Here is a 23,517-nt window from a genome sequence, read left to right as displayed (position 1 = left end):
AGTCCTGGACAGATCATGTGCAGTCCTTCACAGATCATGTGCAGTCCTTGACAGATTATGTGCAGTCCTTCACAGATCATGTGCAGTCCTTGACAGATCTGTGACGGTAAACTCGATTGCCTACACGAGAAGGAGCGTGCCTTTACTAATCATACACTGCCTGCTCAACCCCTATTTTGCTTTGGTCACTGGAGTGTATACGTGTGTATTCTTAGCGCATTCCTTTGAGTCGTCGGAGTTTGAGGACTGTGATTTCAGTGTGAGTTTGTGCAGTGCGATGTATTTGTATAACCCTTCCTTCAACTCCGCCACCCAGCCAATCATTAGTGCCACCCCCCCCCCCCCCCCCCCCCCCGCCGTTACCCACCCACTACCCCAGTGTTTGAACGCTGTATATAAATTTCCTTGTATGTTACGTGCGGAATTTTTGGTCTACATTCTTTTCGTCAGGAATGGAGATTGCATCTTGGTCTCAAAAACAGCCGTGACAGCTGTGTTAAAAACGGGCCATGAGGGTGCTACACGTACGATGTACATATGTCGCAAAAGACGTGATGATGTGCTCGGTAGAATAATAATGCTAAAGTCCATATATATATATACGCTTAATGGCTTTCCCGTGAGAGCGTAACATTTTTAATTTGAAGATAAAGTCCAGGGAGTGCGGATGCTTTTGAGGAGGTCGCACGTGGCTGTATTGATCTGATTCGCGTTATGCTCATATTATTATCAATAACGGAATTCCTGTTATTCCAAGTTCACGAGGCAATTTTAGAGTGTTTGAAGTCAAAGCAAAGAAGAAAGCCCCGTCGTCTTTATTTATTTATTTATTAATTTATTTATGTATTTATTTATACGCATACGTAGACCTATTTTTACTTTCCGACGAAGACTGGAGAAGGAATGAAACGTGAAGGCCTCTCTTCAATTCGATGACCCTTTTTTTCTCAGGGAAGACATTTAACCCAATAATTATTCCTGGAAACAACAACCAAATACTTCTGCGCTTATCTTTGTACATGTGTGTACATTGTTTTGTCGCTCCCATGGGGTCGCCTTCACGCGGCGGGAGCGTTTAAACAGAGCTACCCCACCCCTTTACTTCTCTTCTTTTGTCTTATTTCTGCCTTACCAGTCCTTTCACCTATATTTCCTTCCAAGAAAACTCTCCCTACTATTCCCTGCAGTTTTCCAATTCTTTTCTTGTTGTCTTATTTATACCTGACTGGATCCATCACCTTTATTTCACTTACCAAAAGTCTTCTTTTCCACATCCTTATTTCTCTGCACCCCGCATGTCGTAAGAGGCGACTAACGGATTCTGTTTCTCCTTTTACCCTTGTTAAGTGGTTCTTGTATAGAATATAGTCAATGTTTGTAAAGATTTTAGTCAAGCAGTATGTAAGAAATGTTTAGTCCTTTGTACTGGAAACTTGCATTCTCCCAGTAAGGTCATATATTGTACTACGTTGCAAGCCCCTGGAGCAATTTTTTGATTAGTGCTTTTGTGAACAAGAAACACTTAACAAGTGGCTCTATCCCATCTCCCCCCTTTCCCTCGTCGCGATATAACCTTCGTGGTTGAAAACGACGTTAAACACCAAATAAAGAAAGAAAGATTGTTTTGTCTTGACCTTTGTTTGTTTGACGAGCTGAAAACTGTCTCTTACGTACACGGATTGTGGCGCAGGCTATCTGAAGAAAAGAAGTGCACCCTAAAAGAACATTCTTAACTGAGTCCGAAGTTGACTTGGCAAAGACTTAGTGAAGTCTTTTTACCGAAAATGTGCCCAAGCTTTGTGCAGCGAGTCTTCGCGAAGCCGACTTCGCCCAATTAATATCAAGCTTAAGATTGATCAGACGACGATGTCATTAACAGCTATTGTGTTTTCAGCGTAGCAATAGGGTCCGATATTTAGACGAGACTAGTATAATGCCGACGAGTCGAAGACGAGTCGCATTATACTTGTTCGAGTCTAAATATCGGACCCTATTGCTACGCTGAAAATATAATAGCGATTATATAGCTGTTCTGACCTTGATTTGTTGTTCCAAACTTACAAAATGACAGTTTTTGTATCGATGCGTTGATCTCAGGTTTTGATAGCAGACACCGTTTCTTATGCGCATTAGTTTTGCGCAGGCGCCACACTGACTTTGGAAACAAACTCGATTTGACAACACAGCTGTTAAACAGCTTTTTATTAGTTCATTTGTATACAACAAAAAGAAGTTTGAGTTTTTTAAATTTTGAACAAGACTACTTATGAAGAAGACCAAAACACAACATCAACGGAAAACTAGAAACAACTGAAGAACTAGGATGCAACAAGGGGAAGAGAAGAGAACAGCTAATCCGTACAACGCGAGCAGACGGCAGCGAAGTTTTCAGTTTTGGTGAATGGCATTTATACTTGTCTCGTCATGAAGCGAATTTTTCAACCTCAGTTATAAACGACTACTGTCACGTTTCAATATATCACTTAAGGTGATTATGAACCGGTTAATTACTACTAATTAACTAACCACACCACGATCCACTCTCGCAGGCATACAATTAAATAGAGTCAACAAAAGTATAAGTTTCAGACGCCTGTTTATGTATAAACTCTCCACCTCCCTCGAGCCTTCACTCAAAATATGTTCCTTTTACGTTCTCAACACGTAAAAAAACCAGTGTTCACTGACAAAATGCCAGTAGTATATAGAAAATTATAGTAACACGCTGAACCCGTGTAAATATAGTTAAATGCGAATGTTCTGTTCGAAAAGCTCTAGTTCGTGCAGGTGTCACACACCCCACGTTGTCACTACTCCAATGAAATCACAGATACGAAAAGACAACGGTGGTCAACGGGGTGCGTACGACATGGTGCACTTAGCTTTATCTCTGCTGCTGCTGCTTAGCCGGTATGCTGGTTAGCCGGTTCGCTGGTTAGCGTGTCCGCTGGTTAGCCGGTCTCCTGGTTAGCCGGTCTCCTGGTTAGCGTAGCTTCAACAGGTCCCGCCAAAGTCAGCCGTGCAGACGTTACAGGAACACGTAACGAAGCGAAGCGAAACGAACGGAGGCTGCAAACAGAAAGCATCGGTGCACTAAACATGTCAGCTACCCCTCACCCACCACCTTAAAACATGTCATCTTTAAATATCTCATCGAGCACGTGGGCCTGCACAAAACGGACTTTTTACAACAACAAAACAGCCATTTTCCGTCCTTCTCTCCCTATCTGCAAAAACCATATACAGATTAGTATTTTAGCGTCACAGAGAGTAAATTATGCGCTAACCTGGAAAGAACAACAGAGAGTATTTCATTCCACAACACAGACTCATCAACAGCGTTAAATAATGATTTATTACCTCAAAAGCCTATGATTGTACTCTCAATGGAAGCAAAGTCCGCTTCCTCCCTGGAACAGCCTCTGTTCGTCAACAGTGACCAAAAACCTCCAGAACCCCTTGTCGAATCCTTATGCGAAAGCCATCGCCGACGAAGGAATGTTGACGACTTGTCCTCAGCAAAATATGTGGCAGTGTGAAGGAAATAACCGGTGGAAGCTCCCCTAGAGTGCCGAATACAATACTCGGTGAAAAACCATCATACTCTAGAAACTGTGTATTAGATCCTTCCCCTTCTGCCGCTGGGTGTCAAGTGTGTCGTCCTTTGAGTCTCTGACAGACCACCTAGCCAAATACACGTGACTGACCTTGTCACCAAACCAGTCCAGCTATACACAATTCTGCCTCCCAAGCAGAAAAAAGACACGAGAAACTTAATCCCTGAAAATCCCGTGCGCGCTGTCAGCGAAAAACCGTCAGCCCTGTGACAGCAGAAACCCCCACTGTGAAACTCGTGCACTACAAAACATCCGTGCTAGTTGAGCACTGTCAGCAAACTCTGCTGTAGCCCAATATCACGTACAGGCGCTTTCTATCATACTCGACCAAGAACAGGCACTCCACTGAGTGACACTTTCTTGGTCTCTGTCACCCGATCGTGACACACCTCCCCTCTTCAAGACGAAACCTCGGTTTCGCTCACAGTCATGTTCTCCTCTACAGCCCGAGAGAGAAAGTCAGCTCCAACATTGTTGGCGCCCGGAATGACGCGTACCGTGAATTGGTACGGTTGGAGAATCAACGCCCAGCGCATAAGTCTGGCGTTTGCCAACCTTGCAACCTGAAGATATTGCAGAGGTTGATGGTCTGTTTCCAGACAGAAAGGTCGTCCTCAAGAACGAGCAACCCCTCGTTTCACCCCTGATAACTGCAACCTTCTCTGTCTTCTTGTCTTTGTTCTTCTGGTCTTTGTTCTTCTCCCCGTAGGCTGTCCTCTCTATGTAGGCGCGCAGCAGGTTGGCATGGTACAGGCGTGCTTTCCCGTGCATCATGATCCTGTAGTCGTTCTGGCCCACCCTCGCTGTCACCTCAAAAGGTCCTTGCCACTGCAGTTGTAGCTTGTTGTGTTTGACAGGTAGAAGTAGCAACACCCGTTCTCCAATCTTGAAGCTGCGCGGCCGTGCCTTGCGGTCGAATCCTCGCGCATAACGCTGTGCTGCTCTTCCCAGGTTCTCTTGAGCCAGTTTGCAGGTCTCTTCAATCCTGTTCCTGAGTTCTACGATGTAGGTCGCTGTCGTCTGCACCTCCTCGTCAGCTTCTTCGTCCGTCCAAGCCTGACGCAGGATAGCCATGGGACCGCGTACCTGTCTGCCGTACAACAACTCAAATGGGGAAAAGCCCAAGCTCTCCTGAGGAACCTCGCGGTATGCGAAAAGCAATGCTGGGATGTACCTGTCCCACGTGCGTGGTTTCTCCTGAGCTAGTTTCCTCAGCATGGTCTTCAAGGTGCCATTGAACCTCTCCACCAGTCCGTTGCACTGAGCATGGTAAGGAGTGGTGAAGTGCTGCTCCAGTGATAGCAGTCGTGCTGCCTCCGCCATCACTCCTCCCGTGAACTGCGTGCCTCTGTCGGTGAGTACCTCTGATGGAATTCCCAGCCGGGACCACATAGTAACCAGAGCCTCAGCTACTCGCGTGGCTTCAATCGATTTCAGAGGGATCGCCTCTGGGTATCGAGTAGCGTAGTCCACCATGGTCAAAATGTATCTGTTTCCGTCCTCAGACGCAGGCAAGATGGGCCCGATGATGTCCACTGCCACCCGACGAAAGGGTTCGTCGATGAGCGGCATCTTCTCTAAGGGGACCTTCCTCACCCTTCCTTTGGCCACCACCTTCTGGCACTTATCGCAGGACGCGCAGAAACGTCGGACATCCGTGCAGATGCCTGGCCAGTAAAAGTGGCGCCAGACACGATCCGTGGTCTTCTTGGTGCCAAGATGACCTCCCAGAATCGAGTCGTGTGCCGTTGCCATGACACCCTCGCGAAACTCGCGAGGCACGACAACCTGTTTGAATGTACCTTCTTGGTTGCTGAACTCCCGGTAGAGCAACTTCTTGTCCCTGAGGAACCTTGACCTCCCATGCTTCCCGCTCAGCTTCACCTTCCCCGACTTCGCGTGCTCCCGAGGAGTTGCTAATGTCGGATCAGATGCCTGAGCCTTCGCGAGAAGCGCGGAGGTCACGTTCCCCAGGGCAGCTCGTGCAGCAGGTAGGGGTTTGAGAGGTTTGTCCTCTCGCTCCGCCTGTGCCCGCGTGAGCACTGAAATGACGTCGGGAGACCGATAAACGGGAACCTCCCTGGTGACGCCGTCCACAAACTGAACCCGGTTTCCGATGAGCAGGTCGCATGGAGGATCGTCCATGACGACGGCCACAATGGTCCCCGTGAACAACGGTGTTACGACCTTGATCACTGCCGTGTTCAAGTCGTAAGCGTGAGATGCCTCGGCCATTCTCACTCTGATGCTGTCTCCTGTGTAGGCCATAGCTGGAACTAGACTCGCCCGAACCACTATCATGTCTGCCCCTGTGTCCCGCAGACCTTCGCCCTTCACTCCGTTAACGTAGACGTTGCAGTGGGGCTGGAAATGTTTCCTGGAGCACGGAACGCAGAGTTGTGGAATTGTGCATGAGCTCGTGACGTCCCTTAGCTCCTCACTGCCAACAAAGTGTACGCCCTTCTGGTCAGCCTGTCTCTTGTGGCAGTCCTTCTTCACGTGGCCCCGCTTGTTGCAGTAATAACACTGGATGTCAGTTCTGGAACTTGATCCTTTGTGTCCCTGATCGTCCTTCCCGTCCTTGGGTCCTGAAGAACCTGAATTTCCCGATTTTCCCGGCCGTGAGCCTGAAGATTTGCCAGAGATCGCCTGGGCGTCCTCGTGTACTCTGATCCAGTCGGCTGCCTCCTGAGTAGTCTTTGGCTGGTGTTCCTGCACGAAGGTCACCACCTCAGGTCGCAGGCTGGACATCAGTTGCTCCATGACAATGAGGTCGGCAAGGTCGTTGACGGTCCAGTCCTTTTCGGCCATCTCCACCCAGCGCCGCAGGTAGAGATTAAGGCGTGCCACAAACTGATGGCTCAGCTCGCCGCTCAGTCTCTTGCTGTTACGCAGACGTCGTCTGTAGGCTTCCGCAGTCAGGTTGAAGCGCTGGAGTAACGCCTTCTTTAGTGCCTGATAGTCTCTCGCCTCGTCGTCATCCAAAGCGTTGTAGAGCTGCAAAGCACGTCCTTTCAGGCAGGTGCTAAGGCGGCTAGCCCACGTGGCCTCTTCCCACTTCTGGTCAGATGCAATGCGCTCAAACCGGCGTAAAAAGTCGTCGAGCTCGTCCTTGTCATCGTCGAACGTCGGCAGTCTCGTACGGTCGGCAACAAACGTCGGCGCGCTAGCCTGAGTAAGCGTACCCTTCTCGGCCTGTAGCCTAGCTAGTTCTAGCTGGAGATCGCGATCCGCCTGTTCCTTCCGGTCTAGTCTGTCACGTTCGTCTTTCTTTTCCTGTCTGTCAAGTTCGGCCTGTCGTTCGGCCTGTCGTTCCCTTTCTTGTCTGTCACGTTCGGCCTGTCGTTCCTGTCTCTCAAGTTCGTCTTTCTTTTCCTGTCGGTCACGTTCGGCCTGTCGTTCCCTTTCTTGTCTGTCAAGTTCGTCTTTCTCTTTCTTGTCCTGTCGGTCACGTTCGTCTTGTCGTTCCTGTCTCTCACGTTCGGCCTGTCGTTCTTGTCTGTCAAGCTCTTCTTTTCTCGTCTGTCGCTCTATGTCTTCCTTACGTTCTAACTCCTTGCGCTTAAGCAAACTACGCGCTCTAACGCGTGCGTCTCGCTCTGTCTGTTCCTCGCTACCAGGAGTCTCAAAAGTTAATCTCTTCGTAGGAGATCCCCCTGTAGCCATGGTTAGTTTTAGCAAAGCTTTATTACAAAAGTAAGTCTAACGCAGCTATAGCTAGAACACGCGGTGATGAAAGCGATGGATACAAAAATCCAGTAACCAGAAAATGCAGAAGAAAAATCCAAACGGTGTAGAACAAATCGCGTAGCCTACTTTATGGCTGCTTTTTGCGGTGAAACAAAGTGTTTCCCACAGCCGTGACCTACTTTATCGGCTGCTTTTTGCGGTGAAACAGAGTGTTTCCCACAGCCTTGGTTAGGACAGAAGTCCTCGGACCCTTCCCCCCCAAAATTCCAACAAAGTCAAAATATGGAGAAAAATCCAAGTAAAACAAGACGGTAGAAATGTAACCTGTTACAGAATACGAAACAACAATGTAGAGAAAACTGAGTAAAACGAATAACAAATCCGCTAACCCCGCTCAGCTCTCTGCAACGGAAAACTCTGAACGTACAACAACAAAGATTCACAAACAAAGGAAAGGGAGGTAATCACAGTTAGCGCATACAATAACTCACAAATTACAATTTACATTTCCTGCAAGATGTGAATCGCTTAAGGTGTGGTATATGATCAAAACTATACAAAAAAGGGTAGCACCAAGCAGAAAATAGGTCGAGCACTGACGAGATTATCTGCTCTTAGTTATCCTTAATTGGTGGGTCTTTATCAGTTGGAAATTAACTGAGTAAATCCCGGCTTGGCCCCCATGTGTCACGTTTCAATATATCACTTAAGGTGATTATGAACCGGTTAATTACTACTAATTAACTAACCACACCACGATCCACTCTCGCAGGCATACAATTAAATAGAGTCAACAAAAGTATAAGTTTCAGACGCCTGTTTATGTATAAACTCTCCACCTCCCTCGAGCCTTCACTCAAAATATGTTCCTTTTACGTTCTCAACACGTAAAAAAACCAGTGTTCACTGACAAAATGCCAGTAGTATATAGAAAATTATAGTAACACGCTGAACCCGTGTAAATATAGTTAAATGCGAATGTTCTGTTCGAAAAGCTCTAGTTCGTGCAGGTGTCACACACCCCACGTTGTCACTACTCCAATGAAATCACAGATACGAAAAGACAACGGTGGTCAACGGGGTGCGTACGACATGGTGCACTTAGCTTTATCTCTGCTGCTGCTGCTTAGCCGGTATGCTGGTTAGCCGGCCCGCTGGTTAGCCGGTTCGCTGGTTAGCCGGTCCGCTGGTTAGCCGGTCTCCTGGTTAGCGTAGCTTCAACAGGTCCCGCCAAAGTCAGCCGTGCAGATGTTACAGGAACCCGTAACAAAGCGAAGCGAAACGAACGGAGGCTGCAAACAGAAAGCATCGGTGCACTAAACATGTCAGCTACCCCTCACCCACCACCTTAAAACATGTCATCTTTAAATATCTCATCGAGCACGTGGGCCTGCACAAAACGGACTTTTTACAACAACAAAACAGCCATTTTCCGTCCTTCTCTCCCTATCTGCAAAAACCATATACAGATTAGTATTTTAGCGTCACAGAGAGTAAATTATGCGCTAACCTGGAAAGAACAACAGAGAGTATTTCATTCCACAACACAGACTCATCAACAGCGTTAAATAATGATTTATTACCTCAAAAGCCTATGATTGTACTCTCAATGGAAGCAAAGTCCGCTTCCTCCCTGGAACAGCCTCTGTTCGTCAACAGTGACCAAAAACCTCCAGAACCCCTTGTCGAATCCTTATGCGAAAGCCATCGCCGACGAAGGAATGTTGACGACTTGTCCTCAGCAAAATATGTGGCAGTGTGAAGGAAATAACCGGTGGAAGCTCCCCTAGAGTGCCGAATACAATACTCGGTGAAAAACCATCATACTCTAGAAACTGTGTATTAGATCCTTCCCCTTCTGCCGCTGGGTGTCAAGTGTGTCGTCCTTTGAGTCTCTGACAGACCACCTAGCCAAATACACGTGACTGACCTTGTCACCAAACCAGTCCAGCTATACACAATTCTGCCTCCCAAGCAGAAAAAAGACACGAGAAACTTAATCCCTGAAAATCCCGTGCGCGCTGTCAGCGAAAAACCGTCAGCCCTATGACAGCAGAAACCCCCACTGTGAAACTCGTGCACTACAAAACATCCGTGCTAGTTGAGCACTGTCAGCAAACTCTGCTGTAGCCCAATATCACGTACAGGCGCTTTCTATCATACTCGACCAAGAACAGGCACTCCACTGAGTGACACTTTCTTGGTCTCTGTCACCCGATCGTGACAACTACATGAATGTTAGTGCCATGGGTTGTACATCAATACTTCAGAGGGGAAGTGGGGTATTTAGTGTGGAGTTACGAGATAAGAAAAGCCGAATGCGAAAGTTAGTGTCAGTCGGCAACGGCTGAGCCCACACAGGCACACAAAAACGGCTGTTCCGTTTTACTCCCCTGTTTGTACTACATCTTTCGACTTTGGGCATTTTGTGGTGTTTAGGGACAGAAAGTAATTGGTTTAGTCCTGTTTCATCGGGAAGTTAGCAGACAAGGGTATGCTATCGACATTTGTAAAGCTGAAAAACATTCCCGAGAAGAATTTCAAGTTGTCAGTGTATGCTGTTGTCGATTGAAACATCGTGTGGTACAGATGGGTAAACCGGAACCATGCGTCTTTGTTATTGCCAATATGCTTTTGGATATAGGCACAAATGGCCGACTTCCGTAGCATTATGCTTTGATGATCGGAAGAGACCATCCAATCACAGCCCCCGAATTCCCCCACGTGTCCATCAGAATAGCTATATTGTTAAATGTCACAGTTCATTTGCCTTGTTGTTGTTGTTTGCTTTAGTCATACTCTGACAGTTTCCCTCGCTTGTCTGAATTTCCGATCAGTATTAAGCGTTCTTTATTCACACCGGGGACAATACATATCCCGGACCGTGAAATCATTTCCAGTCGTAACGCTTTCATGGCTGAGTATTTGGGTTCTCAAACACTCTCAGCCGTCTTGTAGTGTTTTTGTTGTAATGTGCTTGTTCGACTTTTTGGCTGAGCAGTCTCAGCCACATGGGAATTGTGAGACGACCAGCTCCTGAAAATGTTAATCCGTGTTACAGAAGCAAACACCCGCTGAAAGAGAAAAGCTTTTGTTGTGTGGACTGAATTAGCGGCTGGAAGAGTAGGCCAAGCGGCTGGAAGAGTAGGCCAAGTGGCTGGAAGAGTAGGCCAAGTGGCTGGAAGAGTAGGCCAAGCGGCTGGAGAGTAGGCCAAGCGGCTGGAGAGTAGGCCAAGCGGCTGGAAGAGTAGGCCAAGCGGCTGGAGAGTAGGCCAAGCGGCTGGAAGAGTAGGCCAAGCAAAAGATTATGGGCTGTAGTGGACAGAAAACAGACGGGAAGAAACTGGACCAGAGATTGAAGAATGTTTTGCCAGTACAGTCCCATATTGGTTGGGACGAGAAAGAATTTACCCGATGCTCCCCAGCATGTCGTAAGAGGCGACTAACGGATTCTGTTTCTCCTTTTACCCTTGTTAAGTGTTTCTTGTATAGAATATAGTCAATTTTTGTAAAGATTTTAGTCAAGCAGTATGTAAGAAATGTTAAGTCCTTTGTACTGGAAACTTGCATTCTCCCAGTAAGGTCATATATTGTACTACGTTGCAAGCCCCTGGAGCAAATTTTTGATTAGTGCTTTTGTGAACAAGAAACAATTGACAAGTGGCTCTATCCCATCTTCCCCCTTCCCCCGTCGCGATATAACCTTCGTGGTTGAAAACGACGTTAAACACCAAATAAAGAAAGAAAGAAAGAACCCCCTTTTAAGACCCCCCAATTAAAGACTTTCGCCTTTTTGAAGACCCTCCTTTCTTTGATGTTCAATCTGTTCATAGCCTCTGTAGATTGATCTCAATTTTAAGACTCCCTCCCTTTTAAGACCTGCATGTTTCAGACTTGTGAAGGTCGTATAAGGGAAGGTCCTGTGTAGGTAGTTCCGATGTAGGTAGTTCCGATGTAGGTAGTTCCGATGTGCTTGGATTAGCAGCTGATTCTGAAGATGCGTGTTGACCGTTGCGTGGAGTGCCTTGAGATGTGGTGTTGACAACTTTAGAAATGAAACTTAACTTTGCGCAAAATATTATTGCGGCAACATTCATACCCCATTTAAAGCATTCATTTCCGTGTTATTTCATTCAAACTTTCTATGCCATTATTGATAAAAACACTTAATTTGGCTATCTGGCACAATTTTTGGATCAAAGATTTCTTTTACAGGGGTTACGTGACTGCCACTCAGACACGGGAATGAATGCTTAAGTTGGGGTACGAAAGTTGTCGTAATAATGTTTTGCACAGTTAAGTTAAAGTACAAGTTGAAGTAGTCATGTTTGGTAATTCATCTCGTGTTCTATGGTTGTGTCGACACACTCGAATAAGAAGACTTCTGAATAGCGAGCGTTGGTCGGTGTCACGAACTGAAACCTCTGCTGAACAATCCTTCTCATTGCGGTCAATGCGCATGCGCCAATCTTGGACTTAAAAAATGCGACCCTTTGACCGAACGAACCATGGGTTAGGGTTAGGGTTAGGATTAGGGTTAAGGTTAGGGTTAGGATTAGGGTTAGGGTAAGGGTTAGGTTGTTCATGACCTGATTAATCTCCCCATGTTAGCGCATGCGCATTGACCGCAATGAGAAGGATTGTTCAGGCAGACTGAGTTTTCAGTTCGTGACACCGGCTCGCTTTGTGGCTGAAAGAGAACTTTTGTTTATGTTCAAAAGCGTTTTCAAATTTGAATGCAACGACCAAGTGTAACACTAGGTTTCTCGTGGCCAGTTTGGAGATATTGACACGATTTGGCTTTAAACTGTGGTCGAGGAGGAAACAAAAAGTCCTGGCCTACTCACCGATTTGGCCATCCTTGGCCTACTCACCGATTTGGCCATCCTTGGCCTACTCACTGGGTTAAGGAATGCCATTTTTGTTTAATTGTGACAACACCCACACATGTAAAACTCAGACTTCTGCGTTGTGAGCCTCCCGGCATGATCACATTTTTATACTTAATGTATATTAAGCAGTTAAATTTTGACAGGCGAAACATGATTAGATGTCGATGTCAAACTTAATGTACATCAAACAGTTAAAATTTGACAGGCAAAATAGGATGTCACAATCAGTGAATCACGGGGGATCGATTGCCTCAGTGTCTTATGATCTAATTCAACATTGGGATTTGACAGGATCAAAGATTTATAATAAGGGAGGAATGAATCGCTTTAGGCATTTAAAATAACGGGCTTTAGACACAGCTTTCCTCTGAGTGAGAGTGAGAACGAGAGAGATTTTAAAGATACCAAGTGCATATCTAAATAAGTGTGATCTTGCGGTGTTGAATCATTTTCTCTTGTTTCTATGTTTCAGTTGAGTGACCTTAATAACAGACAACAAAGTGGAATATGTAAGCGTGCTGCGCTGTTTGTGATGATGTCATGGATATCTCCTTGATTGGACCAATGGATTTATTACACGTGTCAGCCGGGCTTGACAACTTTGAGTGATCGTCACTTGGATTTGTGCACAGGTAAGAGTGCTTGATATAAAGCAGGCTTAGTCAGGCAGGGACCTGTGTGTTTGTTTGAGTGGATGGTACGAGTGTATGGATGATGATTGTGAGAGTGTGTGTGTCGTAAGAAAGTATTTATGTATATATTTATTTATTTATGTATACATGTGTTGTATGTAGTTGTATGTGTTGCAAGTTGTTGAACACGTTTCGTTACTGTAACGCTCCCGAAAAGGCAGTGCGTTGTTGTGAAGGCTTTATTTTGTATTTCATTGAACTTTATCTGGCGAAGAAATAAGAATATTCTCTATGCGTCTTTCACTTTTTTTAATTATCACGTTTCGTAAACATAAAACCCATCAATTGATTGTAGCCTACCAAATATGTGACCAAAAACTTTTCTTCTTATATGCAGTGCAATGTTGTGACAATTTTTTCTTATTTCATTAACTGTGACCTGCCAAAGTAAAGGGAACAGAAAAGTTATTTGTCCCGCTGTCACTACGTTTTCTATTGTGAAGGACAAAATTGCCGTACCTCCCTCGCAAAATAGAGGGAATAACCTGGGCATTCTTATGCGCAAAGAAATGCATTCCATAATACTGACTTACTAAAATCTGTCCACAGCTTTTTTTCACGCAATGCCGCAAATAAAATCAAGTTGAAAAGACCGGAGACGTCTATATTTAACCCTTCTTTTGTTAAATATAGAATACATTTACTGTCTGACCAAAAAGCTTAAAATAGAACTTTTGCCTTACTTGAAGTTCTTGGCCCCGACTGTCATTTTGTAGAAATGTGACTAGAGCTTTCGTTGAAGGCGTTGGAAATGAAAAAGAAAATCCGATTAATAGAAATGTCCCATTCTTCATTTTGATAGTAGGCTCGCTGCTTTCCTTTTGAGCTGGCACACCTCAAAATCCACATTGATATTCCTTTTCCTGCCACAAATGAGAAATTGGCATTGATTGACTTTTCCCTCAATCATCTTAAGTACAGAGTTCTTTACCTTTGACTACAACGCATACACACCAATACATCGACCAGTAATTTCCTGTGCTGAGCAGCGAATACAAAACTCGGGTCGACTCTAGAAGCTTAGTAGAGCAGGTACTGGATTCCACGGACTTCACGTGCACGGTACCGTGTTGTGTGCGAGTTGTCAATAACCAAGCATTGTGTCAACGTTGATTGACGTCGAGGAAAGCGCCCGAGGGAACTCCATGGGTGTGGGTGTACTTGACGACATTGAATTAAGAGTTCGGAATCAGAGAGTAGCGTTTTTGGTTTTTGACCAAAAAATTACCATTGTGAATAAGTCCTGCGACAGACTGCCGAACATTTGATGAAGAATTCACCAACACTGCTTTCTGTTGTGTTTTCTTGTTGTTTTAACTTTCATACCTTCTGGTGTATCAATGTTTCCTGTTGGTACCTTGGTTATTTGGCTACTTTTGCCACAGTTTTCTGGTGTCATTTATATAAAAAAAGAATTTAATATTTAATGAATGTAGTCATGTTTCGTCTTGAAGCTGTCAGATATTTCTAATACGTGTAGTAAATGGGTTTCCCAACTCCCAGCTGTGTCTTGTGAGTTTTTTGAGGATGAGGATAAGTAACGCGATTTTTTATTAATTTACTACTAATAATAGCGCGAGTCCCACCAATTGGCTCAAGGCGCTTTACAATTTCGTAGGGTTCGTAGAATTGTGTGTTTTTCATCAGGTTCGCATCACAGGGATGTGTGATTTGTGTGGGGTTTTCAACATGGGAATATATGTTATTCACATGACTTCTGACATGGAAAGCATGTCATTCAAAGGGTTCTAAATGCACACATGCTGTATATCTTAAGTTGCATATGGTCCATAGCCGGTACTGATGAGTTTTATTTAGAGAATCGTAACACAAGTATAATTGTGTGCAATATTATGTGACATTCTGAACATTATTTCTTAAAAGAAATTCTAAGACCAAAACAAAAGGGATTCTGAGAGGATTCCAAAAGCCAGAATGTGTAAACTGTGTACAATGCGAACTGAGGTGTAATTAGTTGGTGGTCTCTCTTGATACATTGCAGGGTCATTTCATTAGGTGAGTTTCCCAAAATACACAATGTCTTCGATGTCGTTCGTCACATTGTGGAGAAAGCAAGCAGTTTACGACTGGTTTGGGCACCACACTCAATGCTCGATGAGCTGTTCCGACTGGTTTGGGCACCACACTCAATGCTCGATGAGCTGTTCCGACTGGTTCTGCCGCCTGGCTTTTGAAGCAAAACGTTGCCTTGTTTTCCGAAATTGCTGTGCTTGCGGAAATGAATTGTTTTGGCCCGAAAACGCAGGTGCTTAAAACTGGATTTTACAGATTCATTGCTACTGTTTGGTAGCACAGACAGTGTGAAGGTTGATGTTAGCTGCAATGTACTTGTCCCAAAGGATATATACATGTTTTGTGAAAGGTGATCAGCGAGAAGTGAAGCTTTAGAGTTATTGTAGCTTGCAACCTACTTATTCTTTTGGGGCATATCATGTTTCTGAAAAGTAATATGAGGGCGAAATATGATGCCCACAGAAAATTAGCAAATAATATGTTGGTGTCTGGATTTCATATCGATCTGAGAAAATGGGAACACAGAGAACCGGGTTTCTTGTACAGTAAGGCTTGGTTGAACATTTCCCATGTGTTTGAGTGTGTGTGTGTGTGTGTGTGTGTGTGTGTGTGTGTGTGTGTGTGTGTGCGTGTGTGTGTGCGTGCGTGTGTGCGTGTTGTGCGTGTGTGTTTGTTTTTGTGTGTGTGTGTGTCACTTTGTGTGTGTGCGTGTGTGTATGTGCGTATGTGCGTGCGTGTGTGTGTGTGTGTGTGTGTGTGTGCGCGTGTGTGTGTGTGTGTGTGTGTGTGTGTGTGTGTGTGTGTGTGTGTGTGTGTGAGTGTGCAAGTATCGATGTGCTGCAAAGTGTCACTGTGTTGTATAGGCACGGATTTGTATCACTCTTTTTCACGCATGATTAGTTCCATTTGCTGTGTGGATCAACCTTACTTCTGTGCAGGTAATAGACCCCTTAAAATAGCTATCAGGCGTGAACATGCATGGTGCAACTCAATCAATCGATAATGCAGCAAATTTGACACATCGGAATGACACTTCATTTCTTTGTGAGGATTTTACCTCTCTTTTCTCCATCGTCAGTTTTGTAATTGAACAGCCTTTACATGAATGGCAACCAGAAAGATGTATATATATATGGACATGATTGTGAGAAGGTAACGTAAGAATTACCTTTTTGTTCTGCGACACAATTGATTTGGAATATATGATATCGACAAGTAGAAATGACCTTATTGTACGTGGTAAGATGCGTAACATACATGATCACTTCATTAATGGAAGATTCCATGAAATTGTCATTCGTTGGCAGTATTCGTTATAGGCAGTGGTAAGGATACAACTTTGTAGTAATTTTGTTGAGTTTGCGAATAATCTCCTGATAGTTGCCATTCGTCAACGATGTTCATCAGACCGAAACAGAACAGGCGTCACATATTGTGCTCTGCTTGGCAAACCCACTGAAGGTCCAATCCTATTGCAGATTATTCGATACCAGATCAGACGCTGTGACAATACGCCCCAAGATAAAAACGCTGGCAAGAAAATGGCGTATAGTCTCGGGCTCTGTGCCATCTACCAGCAAGCAATCATGATCAGCTGTCTGTTTTGTGGACGTCGTCTGACAGGATACAGTAGAACCTCCCTTTCAAGACCCCCAATTTAAGACTCACTCCCTTTTAAGACCATGCTTTCCCTGCCTTTGTTGTTCAAAACCTCTGTAAATGTAGGCTACCACCATTTTAAGACTCCCTCCTTCTTAAGACCTGATGTTCTCAGATTTGTAAGGTCTTAAAAGGGGGGTTTCCGCGTTTTAAAACGGCGTGTTTTGTTGTTGAAAGGACACAGGCCTGTTAGATATACTGTATTCTCTTGTCACCCAACCCGTCCCTGGCACGGGCATGGATAGATATCGCTGTGTAAGCTAGATGTACTGAAGTTTACCACTACAGAGTAACGTCTGTGTTTGTGATTTCTGGCTATTCTATCAACAACGGTATTGATACTCATGACACGCTTTATGCAGAGGATTTGCAGGTCCTTGCTACTGATAATTTATTAAAGAGTGAGGTTGCAGGGTTTTTCGAATCTTCAACAGCTGTGGAAATAAGGAGCTGTGAGATCGTTGAACGGCTGGAATATGGACCCGTCTTGATTTCGTGTGAGTCCAATCTCGGAAACGTGTATGCAGATCAATCCAAATGGGATTCTGTTCTGAATCGTTTAGCCCCAAAGCTGTTTTCAACAAACAGGTTTGTGAATGCACGGCTATGCTGTCACAGAGCTGATTAATGATAGACGTGCCCCCCCCCTCTCCCCCCCTCTCCCCCCCCCCCTCCCCCCCCCCTCTCCCCCCCCCCCTCCCCCCCCCCCTCTCTCCCCCCCCCTCTCCCCCCCCCTCTCCCCCCAAAATCGATTTTTCGCAAACAGATTTAAAATTGATTGCATCGTATTCTTCATCACATTCTGAATCTAAAAATATATAAATATGTTATGTTTACTCTTAAAATGTGATCACAATTAATGAAAATAGATTAATTAGTCTTACGATTAAAATTTAAGAAATCGATCCAAAAATGATTTCATCTTATTCTTTATCATTTCCTGATTCCAAAAACATATAGATATGATAGGTTGTATTCAAAACAAGCTCAGAAAGTTAAGAATACAGAAAAGCGCGCTTTCCTGCTTAGCACAATACGCTACCGCGCTAATCTGGCGTGTCAATATCACTACGTTTTGCACGTGGGAGGTGAGCGATTTCCTTCACGCGGGGATTGACGAAGCTGTACTGTCTTGGTGAAAAAATGCATTGCGTTCAGTTTCATTCTGTGAGTTCCACAGCTTGACTAAATGTAGTAATTTTGCCTTACGCGACTTGTTTAACTCTCACCTCGACATCCCCAATTCCCCTTCCACAATAAAACACCCAGCATTTCCTCATCCATTCTCACTTGCTTTGTGTTACAATAGAACCCCATTGTATGACCCCATTGTATGACCCCCTCCTTTTTAAGACCCCCTCCTTTTTAAGACCGGGCTTTTTCAAAATGTTTCCTTGTGCATACGCTTTGTTAATTTACCTTCAATATAAGAAACCCTCCTTTTTTGTAGAGGTCTTATTTTATCACAATTCTTGTTACTCTTCGCCTATCCGTCAACCCTCTCCTGTTCTTCCAGTCTTATTAAATGGATATAGCCTAATTTTATACATCCCATTCGTTTCACGAAAGCACAGAAACTGCCTCAAAAGAACAGGCATAAAACATGACATACTAATACGACTATTAATTAGATCTTGCAATTTCGCCTAAATAACACGAACGAATCGTATGAATGCCGAAACAGATGAAAAACATTCCCTGTGTAATACTCTGTCCCAGTTCCTCCTCCCTTCCCATACAATGTGTCTGTACCACTCCATATAAACCTTCACAGCCAGATCATTCTACCATGAAAACCTCACAATCGTGTCGAAGATATCTATACAGTGTCAATTTCTCGTTCGCTTGCTCTGTCAGGTGTAACGGTTGGAACATTTTAAACTTGAGATACTAGATAAAGACGTATACTTCATTCCACTTGCCCGCGGGTTAGGGGGAAGAATTTACCCGATGCTCCCCAGCATGTCGTAAGAGGCGACTAACGGATTCTGTTTCTCCTTTTACCCTTGTTAAGTGTTTCTTGTATAGAATATAGTCAATGTTTGTAAAGATTTTAGTCAAGCAGTATGTAAGAAATGTTAAGTCCTTTGTACTGGAAACTTGCATTCTCCCAGTAAGGTCATATATTGTACTACGTTGCAAGCCCCTGGAGCAAATTTTTGATTAGTGCTTTTGTGAACAAGAAACAATTGACAAGTGGCTCTATCCCCTCTCCCCCCTTTCCCCGTCGCAATATATAACCTTCGTGATTGAAAACGACGTTAAACACCAAATAAAGAAAGAAAGTTCTTGAGAGAGAGAGAGAGAGAGAGAGAGAGAGAGAGAGAGAGAGAGAAAGAAAGAGAGAGAGTGAGAGAGAGTGAGAGTGAGAGAGAGAGTGAGAGAGAGATTGAGTGAGAGAGTGTGAGAGTGAGAGAGAGAGAGTGTGTGTGTGTCAGTGTGTATGTGTGTGTTTGTGTGTGTGTATGTGTATGTTTGCGCGCGTGTGTGTATATATGTGTGTGTGTGTGTCTGTGTGTGTTTGTGTGTGTGTGTGTGCGAGCGTGCGTGCGTGCGTGCATGTGTGTGTTTGTGTGAGTGTATGTGTGTGTGCGCGCGCGCTCGTGTGAGTGTGTGTGAGCGTGCTTGCGTGTGTGCAAGCATGCGTGCGTGTGTGTGTGTGTGTGTGTGTGTGTGTGTGTGTGTGTGCGTGCGTACGTGTTTGCGTGCGAGCGTGTGTCTCCTGTTGTTTTCCTTATTCCAAATCGCGCAGAACTCTCTGAGAGTGCTTACCTTAGCGGACATTTAATTGTTTACTTAGAACTGCTTATTCGCGCAGGCCCCGCATTCCACCCCAGCGGTAAGCTTCGCAATTGTTAGGGGTCGATCAAATGTAATCCCTGCTGGTGGAAAGAATGTTGATTATTTACTTTTTGTGTGCGCATGACTGGTTCAGTCCTCCAAACTAGGTTCAGCCATTTTATCGTCGCTCCTGCGCAGTAGGAACAATGGGTGAATTGACAAATGTTAAGCGAAATGTGTCCATTGTTTCTTATGATAGTTCAATTGTCTTCGCTAAGTCCTCATAAACCTAGTTGTTTTCCGGATGGTTGGTTCCGTGTTGCAAGATTTATGTGACCTCGATGTTTTTAATACCTGGATGCAGGAAGAACAGAATGGCAATTCAGATTTTCCAAATGTCTTGATGTGCAAACATTCTTTAGAGAGAGTGATAGATGGGAGGAGAGAGAGAGAGAGAGAGAGAGAGAGAGAGAGAGAGAGAGCGAGAGCGAGAGAGAGAGAGAGAGAGAGAGAGAGAGAGAGAGAGAGAGAGAGAGAGAGAGAGAGTGTGTGAGAGAGTGAGAGAGTGAGAGATAGAGACAGAGTGCGTGCGCGCGTGTGTTTTTTTTTAACATTTAATCAACTTTTTCTGAAAAGGAGCTAAGAAATAATGAAAATCTTTTAAGACTTACTAGTCTGGGTGACAAAATTTGAGTGTCTTCATTTTCATTCTTTTAGAGCAACGCCAACAGATTGACTTAATGTTTTGATATCGCTTAACGCGACACGTCACACGTTCTTTGCTGCTTCTGCTGCTGCTACTGCTACTGCCGAGGACGAATCATTGCAGCACTGGGTTGATTTATTTCTTGCCTTGTTATCGCCTGGTTGACCCACTGTCGCAAGCCCAGTTTCAGCGTAAGCACAGTGGTAACCGCAGACGATTTAGGGCGATTTAGATTCTTCACTAATCCCATTGTCACGATTGTCTGTGAAGAGAAGCAAAGGTTTTGATTGCAGGTGTGGGCGGTATGCTTCAGTGTGGTATTTGGAGCGTTGCATACAGTGGAACCCCCCTTTTAAGACCCCCCCCCCAAATTTAAGACTTCCTCCCTTTTAAGAATCTGTTTTCTCGGATTTTTTTTCTTCACTGATAACCCCTGTTAATATTTACCCCCATTTTAAGACCCCCTCCCTTTGAAGACCGGATGTTCTCAGATTTTTGGAGGTCTTAAAAGGCGAGTTCCACTGTATACAGTTCGCTTGGAAAGTTTGGTTTACCTAGGAATGTTACGGTCAATGCTTTTTCATGGCAAACTGTGAATTTAAAGTACATTTTAGGCGAGTGTGTGTTGCGGTGCATACTGGTTAGTGCTTGACACGCCTTCATGGGTACATTGTCTACTGGAGGCACTGCGGGTTAGTGCTTGACATGCCTTCATGGGTACATTGTCTACTGGAGGCACTGCGGGTGAAAGATTCTAAAGGCGTGCCTTACTTGAGCCCGAAGTCGACTTGGCCCAGTTAATGACAGGCGTTATGCCCGCTGCTCGGCGTTCATCAGTTCATGCAAAAATAGAACTGATAGCAAATTGTGTTGGTGCGCCCCACACCGACGCATCCCAATTCCTCGAGGATGGTATGCGGCCGCCCTGGTGGTGGGAGAAAAAGAAACAGCGGTTACATGCGAACCGTTTGTGAACACCCCCCCCCCCTCCCCAACCCCCCGCTTGAGTGTCTGGTAACAGTGTGAGGGTCACCTTAGTCACAGGCTTATAACTCTTAAAACGGTTTTCACCACTAGATAGAGCATAACAAACTCTTTAGGAAAGTATCATTCTGTGATAGTAACTAAAGTGCTCGTTTGTTCGTTTATGTGTCTGTGAGTGTATGTGTATCTCTACCCCCCTCCCATCCGTCCTCCTATGAGAATTTCTCAATCTGGGGCCATCATCTTGACAAAAACATGTCAGCTTTATAATCTTCATAGCTCTTGAGTGTCGCAATCGATGCTTATGACCGAGCGATTAGCGCCAGACAGTAGATACAGATGTACACCGAATCGCTCATAATCTGTGCCGGAGTTACTGAGCTGAGCCAAAGCACCATCTGTTGCCAGGCTCTCAGTGTCACAGCTGAGAAGTATGTGTCATGGTTTGTGTGTGCAAAGCAAAACGCACAATTTAGGGCTGTTTGCACGCACACTCCCACTTGTCTGTTGACCAGAACAACACGGATATTTAATCAGTTGGGAGACAAGAATTGCTGTTCGGGAGAAAAGAAAGTGCTCTTTGCTGTTGTTGTGTATGAAACGCGGGTCCAGAGTGGTGCAGGTTTCTGTGTGGATGTGTCGCTAGGACGTGTTTCTGTTTAAGATGCCTTGGTCATTCTTTCGTCACCGGCATCGTTCGCGGTATGTTGGGGGGTGGGAAGAGAGAGAGAGACAGAGAGAGAGAGAATGAAACAGAGAGGGAGGAAGAGAGAGAGAGACAGACAGACAGACAGACAGACGGATAGACACACAAACAGACAGACAGGCACAGACGGAGACTAACAGACAAAGTGAAGGAGAAAGAGGAGAGATTGCGAGAGAGAGAGAGACAGAGAAAGACAGACACAGAGAGAGAGACAGAGAGAGAGAGAGACAGAGAGAGAGAGAGAGAGAGAGAGAGAGAGAGAGAGAGACAGACAGACAGACAGAGACAGAGAGAGAGAGAGAGAGAGAGACTGACAAAGACAAAGTTGGCTCGTGCGTGTGTCTGTGCCATCATGCAGTGTGGTGTGTGCAAAACTCAGGATATCGATAGTGCATTGATCTACAGTCATACGTTGTTGATACGTTACGCTGCATTTCATACCTGCTCGCACACTGTTACGCAGTTATTTCGTACGACATGGCGTAAGCTGGGTAGAAAATCCAGTGTGGCAAGGAACGAGGCACGAAAACCGACGTAAAGCACCAACGGAGTTTCTGTAGTGCTCAGGTGTACCAGTGTACCTCGCTCTCAAAGGTCTGTTTGCAACTTTCCAGACAGCGTAGAATAATAATTGACGAATTTGCACATCATCTGCAGCAATAGGCGATTTACAGGTGTGTCCCTGACCTGTTCTTGAAACTGTTTAAATCAGGTAATTCAAGATTTAACGCGTTCTTATTCATTGCATGTTAGTGGAAACAGCATGCACAACAAGGAGGAGAGAGTGCTGACAGAAGGACCGGGTAGACGGTGGGAAGTTTGAAATAAGTTTAACGCTTTCACGGCAAGGCTAGTAGGATCTTTAAGAAGGGGAGGTGACAATTTACGCAGCTTTACGTTTTGTTGTTAGTCTTTATTGCTGTTGTTGCACGCAAAACACTGTCAAATGTATGTGACTTGGGGGTGACTTGGGGTAATGCCTTGTGATTCCGAATCTCATTTTCTCCTTGCTAAGACCTTCAGTTGTTTCTGTTGTTCAACTGTCTTTTGGTAGAACTTATAATTGACGTTATCAAAGTTCGAATTCAGAATAAAACCTGTAAAAACGAAACAAAAGCAAAACAAAACAACAAAAGCACAAAAAAACAGCTCTGTGAAACTCTGTGAAACTCGTCAACTACGTGCGTATGTGCAAAACTGCACCTTCACGAAACAAATCGCTTAATTGATTTTGTCCAGTTTAGTGGTTTTTGTATTTTTTACATTTAGTCAAGTTTTGACTAAATGTTTTAACGTAGAGGGGGGAATCGAGACGAGGGTGTGGTGTATGTGTGTGTGCGTGTGTGCGTGTGTGTGTGTGTGTGTGTGTGTGTAGAGCGATTCAGAGAAAACTAGTGGACCGATCTTCATGAAACTTGACATGAGAGATCCTGAGTATGGTATCTCCAGACGTTCCCCCCGCGGGTTAGGGGGAAGAATTTACCCGATGCTCCCCAGCATGTCGTAAGAGGCGACTAACGGATTCTGTTTCTCCTTTTACCCTTGTTAAGTGTTTCTTGTATAGAATATAGTCAATTTTTGTAAAGATTTTAGTCAAGCAGTAAGAAATGTTAAGTCCTTTGTACTGGAAACTTGCATTCTCCCAGTAAGGTAATATATTGTACTACGTTGCAAGCCCCTGGAGCAAATTTTTGATTAGTGCTTTTGTGAACAAGAAACAGTTGACAAGTGGCTCTATCCCATCTCCCCCCTTTCC

General features: G+C 44.8%; 1 protein-coding gene across 3 annotated transcripts in view; it reads left to right on the top strand.

The window, feature by feature from the left end:
* LOC138957663 (unconventional myosin-XV-like) overlaps positions 1-23,517 on the top strand; it is a 225,759-nt gene that overhangs the window by 15,292 nt on the left and 186,950 nt on the right. For all 3 annotated transcript variants that reach the window (XM_070328742.1, XM_070328746.1, XM_070328738.1), the window contains exon 2: positions 12,672-12,831. The gene's annotated coding sequence lies outside the window, so the exon portion shown is untranslated. The remainder of the gene's footprint in view (positions 1-12,671; positions 12,832-23,517) is intronic.

Source organism: Littorina saxatilis, linkage group LG2 (genome assembly GCF_037325665.1).
Source record: "Littorina saxatilis isolate snail1 linkage group LG2, US_GU_Lsax_2.0, whole genome shotgun sequence".
NCBI lineage: Eukaryota > Metazoa > Mollusca > Gastropoda > Littorinimorpha > Littorinidae > Littorina > Littorina saxatilis.
Note: the sequence above shows the minus strand (reverse complement) of the source record. Positions and strands in the feature narration are given on the sequence as shown.